A 24,404-nucleotide genomic window follows, 5' to 3' on the forward strand; every position below is an offset into this window, starting at 1 on the left:
CTGCAACTTCTTCCAAAGCACCTCAATATTTAATACATTATTCTCTGTTTTCCACTCATTCATGGATTCGCACTTGCTCCCTTCTCTTCGTAGTATACCCACGCTTAAAATGTGTTTTTTTCCATTCTCCAACTGGCAAATTCCTATCCATCCTCAAGGTATAGGTCAAATGTCACTTCTTCAAAGGCTTTTCTGAATTTGTCCTCTTCCTCAAGGCAGAATTAATCAGTCTTCCTGGGCTCTAAATAATTTGTTCATACCATTATTTTTGAGCTAGGACACCATATTTTATTGTGACTGTGTGCGCCTCTAACAACATACTATGTACATATCCAGGGATTTGTTTCAAAATAAAGAGGAGAGATTAAGGAGTATTGAAGCAATATTGAAAACAAGTTTATTACAGCTAAGGCTATGTAATAGGTACATAGAATTCATTATAATATGGTTTTAAAAATATGTTTGAACTTTTTCAAAATAGAAAAATTACAAGTTTAACATATGTATGTATATTTACATTCATACTATATAATACATATACCACATACGTTTACATTCTTTTTTAAAAGATAATTTTTGGACTCAGAGATATTATCTAAACATAAAGGATAAAAGCATTCAGCATTGGCAACTTTGGAACATAACAAAAATCTAAGGATGAACAACGACTGAAACGTGGTAGAAAACTAGTTCTCTAGAAACATATATTGCTCCCTTCACGTTAGAATTATTGTTTCCCTGCATATCCCAATTTTTTCTAAACTCTTAAACATGATAGAACATTCTATATGACAAAACATAAAATCAGATGAACAAACTGTAAAACAAATCACATTTGTTTCTTCTGTTATAGTTAATACACTGTAAATTTGTCCTCAAGATAGAAACTACAATAAAAGAAATTGTATTAATGCCATCTAGTGGAGAAATATGCATTATCAAGTCAGATTATGTCTCTCCAATTTTGAATCCTCCTTGATGTGGGGATGAGATACAAGTAGCAGTGATGTGGGGAAGGGAGAATGTTTCCACATACATGGCTTGACAAATGCTACTGGTAAGAGAACTAAACCTGTATATGTACTTTAGAGCTGTTCTTATTGATACAGAATATTGTGGGGTTTTTTGCTGCTTTCGTTATTGGGTTCTTCCCCCTCCCATCTGTTTAATATAATTTTCCTCTTCATTTTTCTCTATCTCTTAATCAGTTACCAACAAAAACAAATAGTAAAAATGAAACAAATTAGTGTGGTTCTATAAAGGTCTAAAACGATTTGACTATATGAAAAATAGAAGCCTAGGATAATAGGGAAGTAGTCATTCAGAAACATGCAAAGTCTTTAACAACTTTAAGTAAACAATTTCAGAACTTGAAAACAATTATCTGAAAAAATATAAATGAAAATGTTAATCATGTTTTTATATTGCCCAAAAAGTAACAAATAAAACGTTCCCTTTCTAGTTTTAGGAAAACTATGTTCAAACAAAACAAACTTTTTCTAAAATAAAATTCACGAGACCACTTTTGTACAGCTTTGCTACCTTAGAATTTAAGTCAAAAATCTTAAGGCTAACATTTATATACCTGAATTCTTTCTTTCCAAAGGAGCTACAAATAGACAATAAAACTACAAATTTAAAACATTTGGGAAGAAAAGTGTTGCATAAACTAACAAAAACCTCCTATACAAACAGCAAATATTTTCAAAAGAATCTTTGATTTAATTTCTAGTTCTAGCATACAAGAATATAACTTGTTTTAGTTCAGAATCAAAACATCAGGTAAATATTTTAGTTCTGATACACTGCTATGGGAAAAAAAACCACCCCTTATCTAAAACTGTGCATCCTCTCATCCTGCATTATTTTTCTTCATAGCATGAATTGATAACTAACACTATAGTATATGCTTAGTTGTTTATCATGTTTCTCCCTTTAGAGCAAGCAGGGACTTTTTGCTCAATAATGTGTTTCAACAACCCAGAACAGTGCCTGGCTGCGTGCCAGCAAATGGTCCATAATAATTTATTGTGGAATAAATGCATAAACAATAACCAGTTTATAAAAATGTTAAATAAAAATACTTTTCTGTTAACTTAGAAACTTAAAATTTGATCCCCAATCTTCAACATTCAGTTTAAAAGTGTGAAAATTTTTTCTAGTTCAGGATTTACGTAAATAAAATCATGAAGGTTCTAAAAGATGATGGATTTAGCACTTTCATTATGTAAATACATCTTTAAAAAAAAAAACAGGTCCTAAAAGGGACCTTGCTACAGTTCAGTATGAATTTGTGATGTGAGCGAATGCTATTTAAGTTAGATTCAGCTTTTCTAAGTTCCTATTATTTATTATTAAAGTTTTAATTTCAGCATGTGGCACAAAATTAGACTGCCAAACACAATAAACAATATCATTCCAAGTAGTTTTATTTTTTATTTTTATTTTTATTTTTTTTAAAGATGGGGTTTCACCATGATGGCCAGGGTGGTCATGAAATCCTGACCTCAGGTGATCCACCCACCTCGACCTCCCAAAGTGCTAGGATTACAGGCGTGAGCCACCGCGCCCGGCCCTCCAAGTAGTTTTAAGTGTCTGCTCTACTACAGTCACTGTTAAAATACTTATTTTTAACACTAAATAATTTGCGGTGCCGATCTGCACCTTCTCTAGTTATATTAATGACCATTCACCATTTTGTCTTCTATAATCTTTACTTACTGTATAAAATTTCACGTCTATTATTTATTTCTTACAATTTTTACACAGAAATATATTCCTAATTTTAAAAGTACAGAAACTCAAGATGATTTGCTAGAAATTTTTGTGAGTGAAGGAAGAATTCGGGACCAACATTTACGAGAATAACCGACAGTCACAAATAACTGTTGAGAATTTGACTAAGGAAAAATCAACGGGAACAAATGACTCCGAGGCTTGGCCAGGGAAAGGACCACACAATTGTCAGGGCCCCAGATCTCACCCCCTCTCCCCATGTTCCAACTGGGCCGGAAGGGTCAGGCTGAGGACCGAAAACAGCTTTGTGGAGTCCCCAGAGAATATCCTAAATCCAAGGCAGAGGCCTTAGGGCCCCGAGAGTGGCGCAAGCTCGGGGCGCTGGGGCGCCTCACTTCAATCCCGGGTTCCCGGTTCCTCCCACCGCTGTGAAAGCCGGCAGACGCGCACGCGGCAGAACACAGACACAAGAACCAAACACCAATCAACCGACTCTAGGGGCGGGCCGGACGCCTAGCAGGTCACACCCTGGCGGGAGCCGGTCCGGCCTGCGGTCGAGCGAAACTCAGGCCTCGCCCTTTCTGACTGAAACGCAGCTGAGGCTCCCGGCGCGGGCCTGCATGCAGCCTCGGGTCGGCTGGTGACCAACAACTCACTACGCCCGTCCGTCTACTGCCTGCCCGGCAGACAGCTCCAGAGCTCGACCGCTGCTCGGGTGGCTGGGCTGGGTCCCCACCTCCCCACGGGTGTCTGACCCCGGTCCCTACCTAACCCGCAGGCGTGCGAGCCCGTCTTCACTTCCCCGCCGGTAGCTCCGAGGCCAGTCGAGCGCCGATTCATCAGCCACTCGGAGGACCCCCAGCCTGGCTAAGCCGAGCTCCAAGCAATGGATCGCTCGAGCCCCCTACCTCTCCCTTCCTGCCTCTCGTTTTTTCTCCAAAAGTTCATAACTGGTTTTGACTATATCTCTCACAGGTTACTGTGTCTATTCTTATTAAATACAGCTCCCAATCTGGGTTCTACGGGTCTACTAAGCGGTACCCTTTCCCTAAGCTAGCCTGCTTCTCTACCCCCACAACCACGACTCCACAAACATACCCCAGCCTGCCTTTCTCATGAAAGTTAGCCAGGCCTCAGGTCTGCGACTGCCAGTCTCTACTTACCTATAAAGTGTTCTACCTGTATTATTTATGAAATATCCCAATGGTACTCATGAGGTAGGTATTACTGAGAAACTTGATTCAGAAATAAAGTTAAATTTCAGAAATAAGCGCTCTAAAACACGATGATATTTAAATATGTTTAGCCAACATGAATTTATAAAAAAACAGGGCAGTAATGTGTTCTTAAGCTGTAAACATGAACAAACTATAAGTTAATCCATTAAAGTGTCTTTAGAATTGTCCTCTGAAGATTGACAGGGACTGTTTTGTAGATGATAAAATAGCAACGAATCAATGATGCTTTTCTTGCAGACATTTATCCTTCCTTTGGAAACCCATACCTGTGACATCTAGGGCCAACCTACTGTTGTTTGACTGCCCTATTCCTGTTCTCTTGTTTCCTTGCACCTCTACTGTTAATTAGCTATATGACCTTGGAAAAGACCCAATCTCTAAGTCTTAATTCTTCATCCTCAGTGATACTAATAAGCTCTTAACTCCTAGATATTGCTGCAAGGGTTAAATAAAGTCATATTTGCAATAGTCCTACCACACAGTAAATGCTCATGAATATTAATTTCTTTCACCTTCACTAAAATGTAAAATTATTCCATTAATTGGATAGGCCAGTTATTTGGATAGTGGTAAAATACCAAGTCTTTGTCTCTTGGAGAAAATAACATTTTGACTGCATACACAATTCTTAATAGAAAGGTTGAATTATCATTCCTCTCAAAAATACTGGAGAGGAAAGTTACTTTCCATAGACTGCATAGAGGAAATTATCCTAACAAAACAGTGCATTTGTTATAGTGAACCCTCCAATGTGTTGAAATTTGTATGTTGAATTCTAACCCCTAATGTGATGGTATTTGGAGGTGGGACCTTTGTGAGGTAATTAACTTATAAGGGTAGAGCCTTCATGAACAGGATTAGTGCCCTTGTAAGAGGCTAGAAAACTAGCTTGCTCTTTTTCTACCATGTAAGGACACGGGAGGACGGTATTTGCAAGCCAGGAAGCAGGCCCTCACCAAATACCGGATCTGCCTGCACTGTGATCTTGGACTTCTCAGGCATCAGAATTGTAAGGAATGTTTGTTGGTTAAGCCACCCAGCCTGTGGTAATTTGTTAGAGCAGCTTGAACTAAGACTGGGTTTGAGTGATAGAATTGCAGAAGTCAGCAACAGGCAGGTACAGGGGGAGTCTTACTGTCAAAGCACACAGCAGCAAATGGCCATATGTTCATAAACAAAATCATTCATTCATTCACTCACTCATTAATTAAAGAATATGTGGGGAATCTATAGAGCCTTACCTTTCTCTTAAAATCATGTCATAAAAATGTCAAAGCTTCAATTTTTAAAAGGAAACCTCAGTACAGTGATAAAGTTACTAAAAATCCTATGTTAGGGTGATAGGTTGCCATGGTTTTTAGTAATGTTGCCACATTTCTCAAGAAAACATTATAATCCTAAAAATTTAATTGTACAACCAGTGCAAAACGTTATAAGCAGTCCTCCAAGTTGAGTAACATAACTAACATTTGAAATAATAGTCTTCTGGATCAACTTCTGGCATGACTGCATAAAGAGCTCTGCTAACTCACTTCTCAGTGAAACTGATGAAAATTAAAGAAAAACAACTTAGACTCTCTGGAGATGATCCTCAGGGCAAACAGCAAGAGAATAAACATCTCTTCAAGAAAGCTATATAAATATTTGGTAAGAAAGGCAAGAGTCTGTGGTATTTTATCCAAGATTCCCCAGTCCCAGCTTAGGGAGACAGGCTCCATTCTAGACAGCTGCAGCCAAGAATACAGAGCTCTCGCTGCACCCAGCTCCCACTAGAGGTAGGCTTGCTTGCTTGCTTGCTTTGTAGTAAAACATGCATAATATTTATAATTTTAATCATACGTAAGCATATAACTCAGAAGCATTAAATACACTCACAATGTTGTATAGCCATCACTCTTATCCATACTCAAACTTTTTCATTATTCCCAATAAGAAATTTGTGCCCATTAAACAGAAACTCCTTCTTTTCCCCTTTCCCTAATTCCTGGTAACCTCTATTCTACTTTCTATTTCTATGAGTTTTCCTAACTTAAGTGCTCCATATAAGTTCATACAATATTTGTTCTGTTTCTGAATTATTCACTTAGCATAATGTTTTCAGGGTTCATCTATGTTGTAGCATGGATCAGAATTTTACTCCTTTTTAAGACCTCAATAATATTTCATTTTATGTATATACCACAGTTTGTTTATCCATTAGTAATCCTGTCTGATGGGCATTTGAGTTGTTTCCATGTTTTCACCTTTTGGCTATTGTGAATAATGCTGCCATGAACATTGGTGTGTAAATATCTCTGTTCAAGTCCCTGCTTTCAATTCCTTTGGACAGTACCTAGGAGTGGAATTGCTGGGACATATGGTAGTGTTATTACAGCCAATGCCATGAGTTCTAGCTGATATATCCAACATAACCAAAATTTTCTTTACTTCTTTACACTCTGATTAGTCAATTGGAATTGATATTTAAAAAATTAATCTCAGCCAGGGCAACACAGTGAGACTTCATCCCTACCAAAAATTTAAAAACTAACTAGGTATGGTGGTGTGTGCCTGTAGTCCTAGCTGCTTGGCAGGCTGAGGCAGCAGAAGACTTGAACCAAGGAATTCCAGTCTGCAATGAGCTGTGATCCCACCACTGCACTCCAACCTGGGCAATAGAGCAAGACCATGTATCTAAAAGAGCAAGAAAGAAAAAGAAAAATTAGTGTTGATGGCTCTAGAGAAGCAAGAACCAAGAAATGTTGAGATTTCAAGACTATTATTCTGCAGGTGACAGCCAGAAATATTTTTTATTGTCAGATTTGGACAAGAAACAGTAAAGAGATCATTTGGCAAAAATCTGAAAATTACAAAATTAATGTCTGAAAAAACAAAAGAAAAGAAAAAAGGAAATTAAAGTAGTTTGAAATGATGGGATTCTTGGGAGGAAAGAAAAGTTTAGGGAGTTAGGCCCAATTCAGTAGATATTTAAATAGCAAAAGGAAGACCAAATTAAGCAAAAACCAAAAGAATATTTTTTTTCTTTTTTTTTTTTTTTTTGAGGCAGAGTCTTGCTCTCTTTCCCAGGCTGGAGGGCAATGGTGTGATTATGGCTCACTGCAACCTCAACCTCCTGGGCTCAAGCAATCCTCCTGCCTTAATCTCCCAAGTAGCTGAGATCACAGGTACATACCACCACATTATACCTTGCTAATTTTTAAAAAAATTATTTTTATTTTTTGTAGAGATGAGGTCTTGGCATGTTAACCTAGGCTGGTCTCAAAGTGGTTGCCTCAAGCAATCTGCCCAACTTGGCCTCCCAAAGTGCTGAGATTACATGTGTGAGCCACCACGCCAGGCCAGGATAATTTTTCTTTAGGAAAGATTTAGTAAATATCTATGTAACCAAGAACAGAATAGACTTAAATTGATGAGAAAGCAATTCCCTGAGTTACAGCTGGCTAAGGAGAGTATTTAATGGTGTTGTATAAAATTCTATACTTGTATTTCAGGAAATCTGTTTTTCTTTTCTCTTCAGGCAGAAACTGACTCTTCATACCAAAATGAATTTAAAATATCTTCTGTTCTCCAAAGTCAAGAATGTTGATCCTAATAGAACTGCCAGCCAGAGCTTTCCAATTAGACCTAGAACCAATGCACCACACAACCACAGACAACTAAGGTATATTACAAAGAACATAACTTTTCCATAGAAATCAGTTGAGAAAGACAGCATCCAATGGCTGTTTGTTGTACTTGACTGTATAAGTAGATTCCAAAATGTGTTAACACAAACTCTGAAGTAGGAAGCAAACATCCCAGGACTGAAACTTGAGGACAAAGAGAAATATTCTACACTAGCATAGAATTATTTCCGAAGTAAAAATTAATGCCAGTTTCTTCAGGAGGACTATGTGGGGACTCATAACCGGTGTATGGGTGTTCTATGGTTAGTTGTATTTAGGTTTGTGAGGCAACTATACATACTTCACATTGAGTATACTAGGTTTAGTTATTCTTAGCAAATTCTTTTGCCATTATTATAAAGTCCCTGTATAAATAAGGATTAACATATTCCTTCAGGTGGTTGGTCTGAAGTAGACTTTAACTGACCATTATAATTAAGATTCTGGCATCCAGAATTTTATATCAGATTGTCTTAATGAAACATGCAACACATTATATCTTCAAAAAGATTATTTAAATAAACTCTTTAGACTCCACTGACAGATATATTTAAAAGATATTTAAATTTCAAGAATCAGAGTAGAAAACATACTTTAAAAAAAGCATTTTTTGTAATCAAGAGACAACAGATGCTGGAGAGGGTGTGGAGAAATAGGAATGCTTTTACACTGTTGGTGGGAGTATAAATTAATTCAACCATTGTGGAAGTCAGTGTGGTGATTCCTCAAGGATCTAGAAATAGAAACACCATTTGACCCAGCAATCCCATTACTGGGTATACACCCAAAGGATTATAAATCCTATGTGTTCTACCATAAAGACACATGCACATGTATGTTTATTGAGGCACTGTTCACAATAACAAAGATGTGGAACCAACCCAAATACCCATCAATGATAAACTGGATAAAGAAGATGTGGCACATATAGACCATGGAATACTATGCAGCCATAAAAAAGGATGAGATCATGTCCTTTGCAAGGACATGGATGAAACTGGAAACCATCATTCTCAGCAAACTGACACAGGAACAGAAAATCAAACACTGCATGTTCTCACTCATAAGTGGTTTTTGAACAATGAAAACACAGACACAGGGAGGGGAACATCACACACAGGGGCCTGGGGGCTGGGGGACTGGGGGAGGAATAGCAGGGGATGGGAGGATTGGGGAGGGATAGCATTAGAAGAAATACCTAATGTAGATGACGGGGCAATGGATGCAGCAAACCACCACTATGGCATGTGTATACTTATGTAACAAACCTGCATGATCTGCACATATACCCAGAATTTTAAGTATAATAAATAAATTTTAAATAAGTAAATAAGCATTTTTGTTATGTTTTGTTTTGTTTTTATCTCAGGACAAAAAGTAATTGGCAGAATCTGGCAGCAATATGATCAAAGATTAGTTAATATTATACATATGTTGTCCGGAAATAAGATAGTTTCTACAGGTGATATAATTTTGTAATCAAGAGATATTGCAATGGTACAAATAACCAGTTAAGATACTGGACAAATTGAGGTATAGACAGAATAAGAAATAAGAAACACTATGTAGAAGCAGAAATAATGCATTTGTCTAGAATCCCTTCCCGGAAATGGGAAGAGGGAAGAGATGCTATCACAACTGGCAGATGATTATTCATTTGTGATATATGTTGAGTTAGGATGCACTCAAGCACATATCTCATGTTTACATCAAAGCATTGAGAAACCACAGTACATAAAATAGCATGTATTTTAGCATTTTGGGTAATCCTTGGAACAAAGTTGGGAGTGCTATATACATGTCTACCCAGAATCTGAAGCCACCACAAGGGGAAATAGACACATCAGTTTTTATACAACAGCTGCCACCACCAATAATCACTAGAGAAGGAAAAGGGGCTAAATTTGAACATGTTCTCTAGAACTTCTGGCTGCTCATGGCTTCCACCAGTCCTGAGAATATGAAATAGCTTTCTGGAGGGAGAGAGGGATGTTGAAGTACAAAAGGAATAGAGTAGCTCTTCAGTAGGGAATGAGTGGTGAGGTTAGGACCCGCTCAGCCCAGTCCCCAAGCACCCTAAGGGAGACACATTCGAATCCAGGGAGCAGCAGATGGAGCAAGAAGCAGCAAGAGAAGCTGCAGGGATCAGGCTATGGAGGAGAGGCAGCTTAAGCAATACGCACAGACCATTCCCTGGACCTGGCCCCAGTAAGTCTTCCAGAGTTGAGAATCCTGCCTTGGGCAAGATCTGCTAGCTTCAGAACAACGTGTTACTGGGGTAGAAACAGTGAAGCAGGCAGCAGAACTGTCACCATGACTTCAGGGGCAGCTCCAGAACTAAGAGCTATGAAATCAGCCAAGAATGTAAGCCTGGTTTATGAAAGTGTATGCTAGTATGATGATTAATTGAACTGATTGCTAAAGCCATAAGAGTTTGTCAAGCGCCTTTCCCTAGTTGTCAGCTGAGAAACCAGAGGGACTATTAAGTAGGGAGTGTCAGAGAATCTAGGATTCCAACAACTGGGGGCATGGTCTCAGAGTAATAATCTTTCATGGTCTTTGGTAGGAAATGAGTTACCTGCATTGTTATCTTGCTTTGTCTAACTCAGATTAGTGGCTTATGAATCATCAGTGTCACAACAAAATTTAGTAGCACTCTACAGTTTAAAATCATTTACTCATTTAATGGATGGGGAAAATTTCTGAGAATTCATAAAAATGGTGTGTGTGCATGTCTAAATGAGTGGCTGAGGGTAGGTGCCTTGTATGCATGTGTTATAGGGAGAGAAGGGTAATGGCATGAAACCAAGCAGATGGAGAACAGATTAGAAAAATATATTAGATGTATTAGAACATTGTCCTTCCACTGGTAAGTAGAGTAGTGTGGGTTACAGCAAGTCCCAGTGAAAGCATTCTGCCCAGGAACACAACTTAAAAGGTGAAGGCTGAGGATTTAAGAAAAGACATGGAGACTGAGTGGGAATTAAAACCCTATAAGCCCAGAAAACAACAAGTAAGATAAGAGCGTGATTAATATAAGAGTCAAATGAGTTAATGTATGCTGGACATCTTTCAGATACCTGTGAAGTAAAACAGCTAACCAATTGTAAAATGTCACTGAACGTTCGGAACTTTATTCACCTATTTTGTTTCTTAATTAACAGAAAATATAAAATTTGCTACCCTAGAAAAAAAAACACAGCATTAGCTCGAAAAAGAAGTCCTGCCAAATCCCGCAACCTGTGCTCAGACTGTCTATTTCATCCACACATTAGGAACGAGCAAGTAGCTCACTCAAGTAGTAGGAAGTTTCTTTTTCCAGCAAGATGCTTTGTATCACAAGTCATTTGGGGGATGTTTTGACAAAATAAGTTATTTTGTAGGCTATAAGATATAATACTGGAAAGTTTAAACATTTTTTTCTGGATAAAAGTATCATTCACATGATTTAGCTGATATTTTCCCCAAATTGGAGGAAATAGTCTCCTAGACATGAATATTTGATATCTAATATGGTGATTTTTCCTGAACTTCCCTATGTGTGATCTCCCGCTCTTTCTACAAACCACACTATTTCCTTTGAATAGCAGTTAACACTGATTTTTATTGTTACTTAAATGTTACAATTAGAAGATGTATATATTTGAAATATCTAGCTTTGAACAAATTCTCATTTTATTTGTAACATCTACGGCTATCCAGAGTGAACTTAAGGCATAAAGATTTTTTTCTTTCAACTTAACTTCCAAATGGCATCTTTCCCAACATACTTATATATAGAAGTCATATCAAAAATATATATAGCAAAGCATCCTCTAAACAGCACTAAATTTTTAAATATTTTATTTTCCCCAACCTAACAGCTGTGCTACTGTATGTTTTGAATTTTTTGAATTTATGGAGATTTTGTAGCAGATCACAAACCTGTATGGTCTGATTGCACATGACTGGATCACTTCTCAGCCTTTGGCTAAGATCAAGTGCAGTATTTGTTCTTATCAGTTTAAAGCACGTGACTGGAAAATCTCCGACATCAGAAATTAGGGGCTATTGATACATATACAAATAGAAAAATGGATACAACTTAAGTACAAACCTAAATGATTCTTTTCAAATCATACCAAAAAATTTTTTTAAATTTTCTATTAATACCCCAACGTCTAAACCAAAAAATATTTCTAAGCCTCAGTAACTTGTAACCAGAATGTCTCAGTTGATTTATATTTCCTAATTTACAAAGTTTCTCAGAAGTTTCTTACCTATACTTTCATTTCTGGATACTAAAAATCTTAGGTAAATAAATAATTCCAACTCCCTCATTATACTGGGAAATATACAGTTATTGCTTTGCTTAAGATAAAAAAAAAAATAGACATTGGCAGAGCCAGCAAACTCAAATTTCTGTATACCTGGTCTCTTGCTCTTTCCACAAACCATACTCTTTTCATTGGACAAGACTCAGCAGATAACACTTGGAGTTTTGCATTCAGTTTATAAGGAATATTGACAACAAAGTGTTTTCAAAGGTGGGAAAATAAGAAAGTTAAAGAGCCTAGGACTTAAACAATATGTTTAAGCTGGCGGATTGAGGAAGGATAGTATATAATATAGAGAAGAAAAGACTAAAAGAAAATCATTGACTCTTCAAATATTTGAGGAACTCTTGTAGTGAAATAAATACTCTTTGCTTTTATATGTGTGGTTTGAAGGCTAAACCAGGACCACTGAATTAGGGTTGTTACTGAGTGAGAAATAGATTTCAGCCATGAAGAATTATACAAAAAGGTTTTCCTGTTTTTTCCTTATAGAATGCATTAATGAATAATTTAGGTACAATAAACTGCATCTATTTAAAAGATACAATTTACAATTTAATGGTTACAATAGTTGTATATATCTGTGAAATCACCTTAACAAAAAAAACACAGAACATTTCTAGCCCACCCACCAAATTCTTCATTTCCTTTACAGTCAATTGCTCCACCTGCCCTTGGCTGCAGGCAAACACTGATCTGCTTTTTATCACTATATAGTAGTTGTATTTTATATAAACAGAATCATACATCACGTATTCTTTTGTGTCTGGTTTCTTTTACTTAGTCTAATGATTTTCAGATCCATCCCTATTGTTTTATAATGAGTAATTCATTCCTTTTGCTGAATATTGTTCAATATAGTTTAGTATTATTGGGGAATAGTATTCCATATATGAATATACACTTTTTAATACATTCACTGGCTGATATCCTTTTGGGTTGTTTTCAGCTTGGAGTTACAGTGAATAACATTGCTATGAACATTTGTGTAAAAGTTTTGTGGTCATATGTTTCCATTTATTTTGTGTATATACCTAGGAGTAGAATAACTAGATTATACAATAGGTGTATGCTTACCTTTTTAAGAAAGTTCCATATTCTTTTTCAAAGTAGTTCTATGATTTTACATTCCTTCCAGCTGTATTTGAGTTCCAGTTAATCTTCTGCTTTGCCAACACTTGCTTTTGTCAGCCTTTTTCATTTTATCCTTTCTAATGATTGTAATGGTATCTAATGACTAATAAAGTTGAGCATCTTTTCACGTACTCAATATCTTTTATGAAATGTTATTGAGGTGTCTTCTTATTGTTGAGTTGAGGTCCTTATCTATTCTAAATACCAGTCAATCCTTTGTCAAATACATGACAGAGAGTATTTTCTCCCATACTGTGGCTTGCCTTTTCATTTTCTTAATGGTGTCTTTCAAAGAGAAAATATTTCATGTTGATGAAGTCTAATTAATAATTTTTTTCTTTCATGATTCATGCTTTTTGTGTCCCATCTAAGAAATGTTTGCCTATGTCAAGTAGGAGAAGATTTTCACTTATTTTATTTTCTGGTAGTTTTGTAGTTTTAGCTTATCTTTAGGTCTGTCATACATTTCAGTTAATTTTCCATATTATGTGAGGTAAGAGTAGATGTTCGTTTTTCCTTTTTGTTCCCAGATAAATATCCAGTTTTTCCAGCAGTTTGTTGATTTCATTTTCTCATTGAATTGCTTTGGCACCTTCGTTGAAAAATCAATCAGCCCTACATGTGTGGTTCTATTTCTGGACTCTAATTCCATTAATGTAAATATCTATATTTTTATCTTATTTTTATTTTTATATTTAAAGTGTATGTTCATATTTAGAGTATTTCCTTGTAGTCAGCAGGTGGTCAGGTCTGCTTTTAAATCTATTCTGATAATCTTTGTTTCTTAACTGGAGTGTTTAGTCAATTTATATTTAATGTAATTATTGATATGGTTGGGTTCAGTCTACTATTTTATTAATTTTCTATTTGTCATCTCAGTTTTTGTTTCTTCATTCTCCCTTTCCTGCCATCTTTCAAATTATTAAATATTTCTTATATTTTTATTTGAATCTACCCCTTAGCTTTTTTGTTGTTGTTGTTGTTGTTTGTTTGAGACAGAGTCTCACTCTGTCGCCAGTCTGGAATGCAGTGGCATGATCTCAGCTCACGGCAACTGCCACCTCCCAGGTTCAAGTGATTCTCCTGCCTTGCCTCCTGAGTAGCTGCGACTACAGGCGCCAGCCACCACACCCAGATAATTTTTGTTTTTTTTTTGTTTTGTTTTGTTTTGAGACGGAGTTTCACTCTTGTTACCCAGGCTGGAGTGCAATGGCGCGCTCTCGGCTCACCACAACCTCCGCCTCCTGGGTTCAGGCAATTCTCCTGCCTCAGCCTCCTGAGTAGCTGGGATTACAGGCACGTGCCACTGTGCCCAGCTAACTTTTTGTATTTTTAGTAGAGACGGGGTTTCACCATGTTGACCAGGATGGTCTCGATCTCTTGACCTCATGATTCACCCGCCTCGGCCTCCCAAAGTGCTGGGATTACAGGCATGAGCCACCGCGCCCGGCCAATTTTTGTATTTTTAGTAGAGATGAGGTTTCACTATTTTGGCCAGCATGGTCTCAATCTCTTGACATGGTGATCTGCCCATCTTGGCCTCCCAAAGTTCTGGGATTACAGGCATGAGCCACCTCGCCTAGGCTGGAGTGCAGTGGAGTGATCTTGGCTCATTGCAACCTCCGCCTCCTGGGTTCAAGCAATTCTCTGCCTCAGCCTCTCGAGTAGCAGGGATTCCAGGTGCCCACCACCATGCCCGGCTAATTTTTTATTTTTAGTGTAGATGGGGTTTCACCGTGTTGACCAGGCTGGTCTTGAACTCCTGACCTTGTGAACCATCTGCCTCGGCCTCCCAAAATGCTAGGATTACAGGTGTGAGCCACCAGGACCAACCTCTCTTAGCTTTTTAATCATAGCTTTTCACAGTTTTTTGAAGTAGTTGCTTTAGGTATTGCAATATATATATCCTTAAATTTTCACAGTCTGCTTAGAGTTAATATAGTACTTTTTGTAGCAATCTAGGTCCATTCACCCTCATTCCCGACATAATTTATGTTATAGTTCTCTACATTACTTCTACATAATATTTTAAAACCTTCAAGGCAATGTTTTAATTTTTGCTTTTCAAAATTATATGTATTTTAAAGAAATTAATGGAAAAAATAGTTTTCCACAGTTACCCACATATTTAGCATTTCTCATTTTTCTCATTTCTTCCTCCATACCAGAAGCAATAAATTAGTATGTACAATATTTATGTCAATAAACTGCATCTATTTAAAGGATACAATTTAATGAGTTATGATAGTTGTATGTATCAGTGAAATCACTACCTTAATAAAAAATATAGAACAGTATTTATTTTAAGTCTTATATATTACTAAAATATTGGGCCCAGGCAGGTGATTTCCTTGAATACACCAAGACTTGTATAAAACTTTCTTTCTAGCCTTATCCAAAACCAGAAAATAAGATTGTCTTTCAGTATGTTACTCTAGGCACTCTAAATCACAAAAGTCTCATACTCTGTAACGAACAAGCCTACACTTTCAGTGTGTTAGTACGAACTTTCAAAATATTTTTAGAATTATTGCTTTATAGACTTACTGCAAAAAGGAACTTCTGCCTTCATTTCTTTAGTAACTACATCACTCCCAACTTTCAAAGTGTTTGTTTATTTATCATTAATAATTTGACTCAGGAAAGGAGGGAGCAGAAAATCTTAAAGATATAGACTTAGAAATCTTAGTTGTTTAAAGATAAGTCAAAATTCGGGATAAAAATTCTCTGCAACTGTAATGTACAATGGTAGTTTCAAAAATCATACTTTTCAGAATTTGAGAATATTTTACAATAAATTGTATATATAACTGTAGTATGAACAAAGTTCAACTATATATTGCTTTGATAATAGGTGTAATTTAAGTTATTCTGTTTAGATTTCTCTATTCGTCCTGAATAGATACTGCCAGATATCCACCAAAATCCATTTTTCTCATCTTTGATGTGAATGAAGTTATAACTGAGCTTATCTCACTAGGAACAGCATTTGTGACTCCAACTTGCAGTTAGGTAGAATAACCCACTGAGTACCTGACAATAAAATGTGATGAAAGTGAAGTGTGTCACTTCTGATTCAGACGTTCAGATATATTTGCTTTCCCACCAGTGAGAACTCACAATGACCCAGTTTTAACCATGCAGATGACATCAGTGCCTCAAGGATGATGGATGGAACATGGGTCCTTAAATTATCACCATCAGAAGGGCTGTCTGCCAGTCTGGGACAATCACAGCAGACTATTGCATGGGTAGAAGAAACCTTTACTTCTGATACAGTTTCGCTGTGTCCTCACCCAAAATCTCATCTTGACTTATAATCCCCAAAATCCCCACTTGTCAATGACGGGACTAGGTGGAGATAATTGGATAATAGAGGAAGCTTCCCCCGTGCTGTTGTTGTGATAGTGAGTGTGTCTCAAAAGACCCGATGGTTTTATAAGTGTCTGACATTTCCCCTGCTTGCACTCACTCCATCCTACCATACTGTGAAGAAGGTACCTGCTTCTCCCTTGCCTTCTGCCACAATTGTAAGTTTCCTGAATCCCCCCCAGTCATGTGGAACTGAGTCAATTAAATCTCTTTTCTTTATAAATGACCCAGTCTTGGGTTCCAAATGTGTCGGAGATATCTGGAGCCTCACTAAATACGTTTGTTCTTCCTGTGCACAGAGTTTACTATATTGCCTTCCCAGACCCACTGTCTTTTACAGGATCAAGAGACAAATTCTTACTGTATGATTATAGGGATATGTCATCCTGGGGCCAGGGCAGTTAACAGATAATATGTCTTTTCCACCTTCTTTATATTTGCTCCTTGGCTGTCAGATAGAGAGGATCCAGGAGAAGCTCAAGATCCTAGAAGAAAGCAGAGCCATGAGACAAAGAGCCTGAGTCCCTGAACTGTCAAGTAGAAGGCCGCCTGTCAAACATCTCATTAGACTGTGTTAAATACAAGAAATAAACTTTTGTTATTTTAAGCCATTGAGATTTTGGAGCAGGGAGGTAAAGGGGAGGGGAGAACATTGTTACCACATTGTAGCTTTGCCTGCCTTAATACACCATGTAATTTTTCTTCAGTTATACCTGAATATACTCTAATTTTGATGATAGAATAAAAGTAATTGAATGAAACTAATTAAATCACACAAAAAGATAAATTTTAAATATTTTTTTCTGAAACATTTAACTCTAATAATTCCTGCTACTAATTTTTCTTAATAAGTTGCTATTTAGGTTATAGCCAACAATGCCTTCTCACTAAGGAGAGAGATTTAGAGGTTTGGATAGTCTTAATTCTTAAGCAAATGCTTTAACTCAGTTATAACACACCTACATACAGAAAAGTACAAAAACCCTAAGTATATAGCTTTTTGATTTTTTACAAAGTGAACACTCTTGTATTCCCATCCCATCCCATAATAAAGAAATAAAATACTCTCCTTCCAAATTCAACTTCCATAAATTAGTATTGCCTCTACTTGAACTTTATATAAATTGAATCATACAATATGTACTCTTCTGCTACTGATTTCCTTTGCTCAATATTATGTTCATGCTTAAGAATGTTTCACGTAGTAGATTTGTTGACTTTCATTGCTGTTTAGTATTCCATTTTAAGAATGAACCACATTTGTTTAAGCATTCTTCTGTTGATGGATATTTTGGTTGTTTCTGTTTGGGAGCTATTACAAATAATGTTGCTGTGAACATTCATATACATATCCCTTCATGCACTTATGCATGTATCTCTATTTGGTTTATAACTAGAAGCAGAATATCTGGGTCATACAATATGTACATGTTCGGTTTTAGCAGATATGCCCAAGCTATTTTTCAAAGTGGTTGTACCAGTTTATGCTTTTGCTAATTGCTCCACACCTAGCTAATTCCTCCTTTTTTTTTTTTTTTTTTTTTTTTTTGTTGAGACAGTCTTGCTCTGATACCCAGGCTAGAGTGCAGTGGCAAAACCTCGGCTTTCTGCCACCCACGTTCAAGCAATTCTCCTGCCTTAGCCTCCAGAGTAGCTGGTACTACAGGTACACACCACCAAGCCCAGTTAATTTTTGTATTTTTGGTAGAGGTGGGGTTTCACTATGTTGCTCAGGATGGTCTCAACTCCTGAGCTCAGGTAATCCACCTGCCACAGCCTCCCAAAGTGCTGGTATTACAGATGTGAGTCACCACACCCAGCCTTACCTGGTTCTTGGTAGTGTTAACTTTTTAAATGTCAACCATTCTGACAGGTGTGAGGTAGTATCCCATTGTGGTTTTAATTTGTATTCCCCCGCCTTTTCGTTTTCTTTCTTTTTTTTTTCTTTTTGAGATGGAGCCTTCTCTGTCACCCAGGCTGGGGGTTACAGGCAGGCACCAGCACACTAAGGTAATTTTTTGTATTTTTAGTAGAGAAGAGGTTTCATCATTTTGGACAGGAGGGTCTTGAACTCCTGACCTCAAGTGATCCGCCTGCCTCAGCCTCTCAAAGTGCTGGGATCACAGGCATGAGACATTGTGCCTGGCCTAATTTGTATTTCTTTTATTGCCAAGAAACCTGGGCCCCTTTTCACATTTTTGGGGGGAATAGACAAAATGCCTGTCCAATTTTTATCTCCTCTTAATAAGGCCCTTTGATAAATGGAAGTTCTTAATTTTAGCAATGCTCAATTTATCAATATTTTCCTTTTTGATTAGTGCCTAGTTTAAGAAATCTTGGCCTACCCCAGGTCATAAAGTTATATGTTATCTCCTAGAAGTGTTATTGCTTTATTTGCACAAGTACTGATTTGTGTATTAATTTTCCATAGGAATATTCAATTAATCTGGCACTATTTATTGAAAAGACCATCTTTTCTTTCACAAAACTGCAGTGGCACCTTTGTCATATGGTGATTTGTTTTTGAGCTATATAGTGTTCCATCAATCTATTTTTCTACACTTATGCCAATACCACACTGTCTAAAATATCACTTTAAAATAAGTTTTGGTATTTAGTAACAGAAGTTTTCTAACCTTATTATTTTTATTTTTTGTAGGAAGGGAGGAAGGCAGAAAGGGAGGAAAGGAGGAAGGGAGGGAGGGAGGAAGGAAAGGAGGGAGGGAGAAGAAGGGAAGGAAGGAAATCAGGCAATGAGAGAGACATTGCCAACCTGGATCTAGAGGTCTACAAGTTGATTTCTTTTTTTCTTTTTTTGAGAGAAGAAAAGAAAAAAAAGGAGTGAAGGAGAGGAAGAAAGAGGAAGAAAAAGAGGGAGAGAGAACGGAAATGTTCCTTTATTCTAAAAAAAAACGGGTATTAATAATGGCCAATCAATATTTCATTTAAACATATGAGTAGGTGTGGTGTGGTATTGACAAGAATGTATATTTTGTGTATTTAAAGTGGAGAGCTCTATAAATATTTATTAAGTTTACTTGTTCCAGATCTGAGTTTGAGTCCTTGATATCCTTATTAATTTTCTGTCTCATTGAGTCTAAGTCTCTATGTATCTGGGTATTAGGATCGTTAGATTATTGTTACATTGATCCTTTTACCACTGTATCTTTGTTGCTTTAAAATCTATTTGATCAGATATGAGAATTGCATCTCCTGCTTTTTAGTTATTTATGCTCTCCATTTGGTTGGAGAGCATGGTAAATCTTTCTCCATCCCTTTGTTTTGAGTCTTTGTGCATCCTTGCATGTGAAATGGGTCTGGATGTAGCATACTGTTGGGTTTTGGCTGTGTCTTTTGATTGGGGGATTTAGTCGATTTAAATTTAGGATTACTGCCATTTGATGTTAACTGGCTGTTTTATCCATTTGTTGATGTAAATTCTTCTTTATGTTGATGCTCTTTACTTTTTGGTATATTTTTAGAAAGGCTAATACTGGTGGTTTCTTTCTGTGTGTAATGCTTCTTTCAGAAGCTCTTGTAAAGCAGGCCTGGTGGTAATAAAATCTCTGAGTACTTGCTTGTTCATAAAAGATTTTATTTTTCCTTCAGTTGTGAAGCTTAGTTTGGCTGGATATGAAATTCTGGGCTGAAAGTTCTGTTCTTTAAGGATGTTGAATATTGGCCCCCACTCTCTTCTGGCTTGTAGAGTTTCTGCTGAGAGATCTGCTCTAAGTCTGATAGGCTTCCCTTTGTGGGTAACCTGACCTTTCTCTCTGGCTGCCCTTAGCATTTTCTCCTTCGTTTCAACCCTGGTGAATCTAAGGATTATGTGCCTTGGGGTTGCTCTTCTTGAGGAATATCTTTGTGGTGTTCTCTGTATTACCTGGGGTTGGATATTGTCCTGCTTTGCTAGGTTAGGAAAATTTTCCTGAATAATATTCTGAAGAATATTTTCCAGCTTGGATTCATTCTCTCCATCACATTCAGGTACACCTGTCAAATGTAAGTTTGGTCTTTTCACATAGTCCCACATTTCTTGGAGACTTTGCTCATTCCTTTTTATCCTTTTATCTCTAATCTTGTCTTCTCATTTTATTTCATTAAGTTGGACTTCAACCTCTGATATCCTTTCTTCTGCTTGAACAATTCGAGTGTTTAAACCTGTGCATACTTCTCGGAGTTCCTGTATTGTATTCTTCAGTTCCATTAATTCACTTATATTCCTCTCTAAGTTGTCTATTCTCATGAGGATTTCGTCAAACCTTTTTTCAAAGTTCTTAGTTTCTTTACATTGGGCTACAACATGTTCTTTTAACTCACAGAAGTTTCTTATTATTCACCTTCTGAAGCCTGATTCTGTCAATGGAATGCATTCGTTCTCCATCAAGCCTTGTTCCCTTGTTGATGAGGAACTGCGATCCTCTTTAGAGGGAGAGGCATTCTGATGTTGAGTATTCTCAGCCTTTTTATGCTGGTTTCTCCCCATCAGTGTAAATTTATCCACCTGTCATCTTTGTAATTACCAACTTTCAAATTAGGTCTCCGAGTGGACATCCAAGTTGTTAATTCCCAGGGCTGAAATATGAGCAACCCACTGCGTCGGCCAAAACAGTGGCGTTAAGACTGATGGTGCTTTTCTGCCCAGGAATCTCCAGTCTGGCTTCCTTCTTGAGTCCGTAATAGGCTACTCTGCCTTCCCGGAGCTCCAAACCTTGGTCAGAAGGGGAACCAGTCCCGTTTACTCTGCACCAAGAGCTGCTGTGTCGAGGTGCTGGCAAAACTGCTGTGCCAGCCACAAGAGTCATGCTGGTGACCCGTGCGGCTCCTCCACTGGGAATCTTCTGCTCCGTGAGCGACCAAAATTTGTCTGAAAGTGTGGCGTCCTCTCGTTCTCTGTGCTTTCACTGGGAGCTGCAGTCCTGAGATGTTAGCTATCAGCCATCTTGGATCGTTCTAACCTTATTCTTTAAGACTTCCTTTTTATATGAGTTTCCATATAAATTTTAGAATTGGTTTGTCAAATTCCACAAAAAGTCCCGCTGGGATTTTTATTGGCATTGCATTGAATCAATAGATTGATTTAGGGAGAACTGAAATCTTACAATATTGCTATTATCAGCTGATTTCCTGTTTATTAATTTTTAAAAAGTTTTTCTTGTTTTATAAATTGGAATATAAAGCTCAATGTTTACTCATTTATTCCAGAACTGAAGAATACTTCGCACGTTGTGGGTGCTCAGTAAATATTTTTTAAAGCAGCAAATTAATATTCTACTGGGGTACCTATTTTGTCTTCCTCACCCCCTTTTCTTGACAAATCCAACTAATTTTTCAGATCCGAAATCATACGCTGTTTCCTCAGGGGATGATTCTTGCCTGATCTTCCAAACAGAGTCAGGCTCCCCTGTTGTCTGTCCCTGTTTTGACATCCTCCATTCTTACATTCATACTGTTACGTGTTAAAACATTATACAGTAACTATATAATTATTCAATATTGATCTTCGATCTATAGTCTAAGCTCCCTGAGAATGAAGACTAAGTTTGCCTTAATTTCTTACTCACTTCTACACTCCTAGTATCTAGCCTGTTACTGTGCACAAGGCAGGTGTCAACAATTATTAAATTATTTTCTAAGAGATGCCTAGACCCCCTCTGCTATTTCTTAAAAATATGTTATTACATTGCCAACATTTTGCTACCCTAACATCAAAAACCTTTCTAGATGTTTTCTGCTGCTTTTATGCTCTGGATTATTTAATAGATATTTTCTATCAGATTTTCTAGGGTGGGAAAGAGGGTTCTTCAAGTCCTCCCACCCCCATCCCAGACTGACTGAATCAGCAGACTCGGTTCTAAGCTGAAGTCCTGAATTGAAGAAGGAGAAGCTACATTGCTAACAGGCTCTGCAAGTAACTCCTGCACTAACGAGTTTGGCACTCACTCTATTGAGTTGCATTCATGACATTGCTGCTTTATCTCTGCACTCCATAATTTTTGTGACACTACTCTGGGCCCAGTTTCTCTCATCATTCTGGCCCATACTGTGTTCTGCTTTTGCTCTCAAGGCTGCATTTTTTTCTTTGGCCATCTGCCCTTTAAGGACAGCTGAAAGGCCACCCCAGCTGCCTAGTTAAGGAGCTCATTAATCTCATCTTTATCTTCCTGTTCATGCTGACCACCCCAGCTTTATGGGCCACACATTGTACAGCTCTCTGATCCAACTTCAGAAACAGCGCAAAGGAAATGGCCCAAGATTTGAAATAAAGAAACCAGAATGCATCCGCATGCAATTGTTTGCTATCTGTGTGAACTTGAAAATGTTACTTAACTTCTCTTCACCTCAGGTATAATGATATCGGTCCTTCTTACCTTGGAGACATGAGGATCAAAGGACATAATGTATTATGCCAGAACCTTATAAACTATAAGTGGATATATACATATTAATTACAAATAATAACCTCAGCCATCTTACTGTTTGTATGATGGGGGGAACAGTTTACATTCTGTCATCTTTAATAACAAAGGATATTCTTCCTAGCACTGTCTAGTTCCTTCTTTGTTAAAAAATTTATTTATTATACTTCAGGTTCTGGGATATATGTGCAGAACATGCAGGTTTGTTACATAGATATACGTGTGCCATGGTGGTTTGCTGCACCCAACAACCTGTCATCTAGGTTTTAAGCACCGCAAGCATTAGGTATTTGTCCTAATGCTCTGGACAAATACCCCATTGCTCCCCACCCCCTGAAAGGTCCTGGTGTGTGATGTTCTCCTCCCTGTGTCCATGTGTTCTCATTGTTCAACTCCCACTTATGAGTGAGAACATGAGGTGCTTGGTTTTCTGTTCTTGCATTAGTTTGCTGAGAATGATGGTTTCCAGCTTCATCCATGTTCCTGCAAAAGACATGAACTCATTCTTTTTTATGGCTACATAGTATCCTATGGTGTATATGTTCCACATTTTCTTTATCCACTCTAACACTGATGAGTATTTGGGTGAGTTCCAAGTCTTTGCTATTGTGAGTAGTATAAACATACATGTGCATGTGCTTTATTAGTAGAATGATTCATAATCCTTTGGGTATATACCCAGTAATGGGATTGCTGAGTCAAATTGTACTTCTGGTTCTAGATTCTTGAGGAATCACTACATTGTCTTCTACAATGGTTGAACTAATTTATACTCCCACCAACAGTGTATAACTATTCCTATTTCTCTACATCCTCTCCAGGATCTGTTGTTTCTTGACTTTTTAATGATCACCATTCTAACTGGTGTGAGATGGTATCTCATTGTGGTTATGATTTGCATTTCTCTAATTACCAGTGATGATGAGCTTTTTTTAATGTTTGTTGTCCACATAAATGTCTTCTTTTGACAAGTGTCTGTTCATATCCTTCGCCCACTTGTTGATGGGATTGTTTGTTTCTTGTAAATTTGTTTAAGTTCCTTGTAGATTCTGGATATTAGACCTTTGTCAGATGAATAGATTGCAAAAGTTTTATCCTTTTCTGTAGGTAGCCTGTTCACTCTGATGATAATTTCTTTTGCTGTGTAGAAGCTTTTTAGTTTAATCAGATCTCATTTGTCAATTTTGGTTTTTGTTGCTATTGCTTTTGGTGTTTTAGACATGAAGTCTTTGCCCATGTTTATATTCTGAATGGTATTGCCTAGATTTTTTCTAAGGTTTTTTATGGTTTTAGGTTTTATGTTTAAGTCTTTAATCCATCTTGAGTTAATTTTTATATAAGGTGTAGGGAATGGGTCCAGTCTCAGTTTTCTGCATATGGCTAGCCAGTTTTCCAAGCACCATTTATTAAATAGAAAATCCTATTTTGGATTTTCTACTGCAAGTTTTTGTCAGGTTTGTTGAAGATCGGATAGTTGTAAATGTATGGTGTTATTTCTGAGGCCTCTGTTTTATTCTATTGGTC

General features: G+C 37.2%; 1 protein-coding gene and 1 pseudogene across 11 annotated transcripts in view; one reads left to right on the forward strand and one right to left on the reverse strand.

Moving 5' to 3' along the window:
* Window positions 1–3,574, reverse strand: part of HFM1 (helicase for meiosis 1) — a 126,281-nt gene extending 122,707 nt beyond the window's left edge. For 8 of the 11 annotated variants that reach the window (XR_013520563.1, XR_013520564.1, XM_035252118.3 and 5 more), the window contains exon 1: window positions 3,504–3,558. The gene's annotated coding sequence lies outside the window, so the exon portion shown is untranslated. Of the gene's footprint in view, window positions 1–2,983; window positions 3,141–3,503 lie in introns of those variants that run through there. The other 3 variants (XM_035252121.3, XM_035252114.3, XM_078333055.1) reach the window with 2 other exon arrangements.
* Window positions 3,575–11,590: 8,016 nt separating this feature from the next.
* LOC118143558 (U2 spliceosomal RNA) lies at window positions 11,591–11,739 on the forward strand (annotated as a pseudogene).
* Window positions 11,740–24,404: the final 12,665 nt, after the last annotated feature.

The sequence above is a fragment of the Callithrix jacchus genome, chromosome 7 (genome assembly GCF_049354715.1).
Source record: "Callithrix jacchus isolate 240 chromosome 7, calJac240_pri, whole genome shotgun sequence".
Classification (NCBI taxonomy): Eukaryota; Metazoa; Chordata; class Mammalia; order Primates; family Cebidae; genus Callithrix; species Callithrix jacchus.